The following is a 1,488-nucleotide window of genomic DNA, read 5'->3' as shown; positions in this document are numbered from 1 at the left end:
ACCTGAGCTCATCTCAGCTTATCTGTAAAATGGGTATTTATCTCCTCATGAACATCTGGTGAAGAAACCAAAAAAGGTACAATGCATAGATGTTTTAAATAAAATTGTTTACCCCCTACCATTTTTCTAAACTCTAAGATAAATTTATTGCAAAGTTTTGATATAAAAGTTAGTGATCAGCATTTTAGTAGGCTTGTTGTTATCTACGTCAATGCTTAGTTAAGAAAAAAATGACGGTACAAAATTTAAAAAGCTTTCCATGAAGTCATTTCTTGAGAGAGTTAGTGAGTTCCTTCAAGATGGCACCCTCTGCTTATCTCAAAGGCACAACTTTGAGATAGGCTAGTGATAGGTGTTTTTAGGATGCACCATAGGCTGTTCCTCACCATTATTAATTGCCTCAGACCAAGTTTTGATAAAAGCTAAACGGTTTAGACTGCTGAGGTAGAAAAACTTTTCCTTCAAATGAGATTAGTTTTGCACAGAGTACTTATCAGTTTTATTTTCATTTCTTAACTCTCATAATTGATATGCAAGTGAACCATTAACATTCCTGCATTCTGTTAGTAGCTTGGTGTTCCCATTGCCATCAGAAGATGTCAGCCTTGAGTCTCTATGTCTGGGAACAAATCTCTTCACATACTTTGTATCTGGTAGCCCTGTTAGTGCCCGTCATCAACAATTCACTTAAAAAATATTTGGTGTCCACCACTACCAGTCAAGGAGCATGCCAGCCTAATGTCTTCCTGTGCTTCTAGAGTTGAACATCCTTAGGGTTCTGGGAACTTTCTTTATTCTTTGCAGGTCTCACTGCTTCAGAGTCAGAGTATGATCTGAAAAGAAATGGGAAGAATCCTGTCTCTCTCGGTGAGACTGAAACACACTATTTCATCTAATCCTACTATTGCTTTCCATCCCAAGAACCTGGCCCGTATCCCTATAATTCATAGAATCACTCAGCCTTATGTCCAGCCAAGGGATACTGCTATATTTCTACTAAAGTGAGAAATTTTTATCATCTAGCAGTCCAGCACATCCCCATCTTGTGACCTCCTAGCTTCTTTCCCACCACAGAAAACGAGTGCATGCAAAAAGGCCAACACATAAACTCTGTGATGAGTTGTCTTTAAGCAAGTCACTTTCCAGAAGAACTTGAAAAATGGGCATGTTAGAGACTGACTGTTATAGAAATAATCTAACTGCTCTGGAAAGCCATAAAATAGTTCTCACACTTGACAATGCGGAGTGTGCAATGTCTGCTTCTGATAAAACTTAGAAACGTGTGTGTGTGTGTGTGTGTGTGTGTGTGTGTGTGTGCTTAGTCGTTCAGTTGTGTCTGACTCTTTGTGGCCCTATGGACTATAGTTCTCTAGGCTCCTCTATCCATGGGATTTTCCAGGCAAGAATACTGGAGTGAATTGCCATTTCCTTTTCCAGGGGACCTTTCCTGACCCAGGGATCAAAACTGTGCCTCATACATCTCCTACA

This window comes from Giraffa tippelskirchi, chromosome 3 (genome assembly GCF_054371585.1).
Source record: "Giraffa tippelskirchi isolate mGirTip1 chromosome 3, T2T-mGirTip1v1.2.pri, whole genome shotgun sequence".
Lineage (NCBI taxonomy): Eukaryota > Metazoa > Chordata > Mammalia > Artiodactyla > Giraffidae > Giraffa > Giraffa tippelskirchi.
This window is presented reverse-complemented; position numbering follows the sequence as displayed.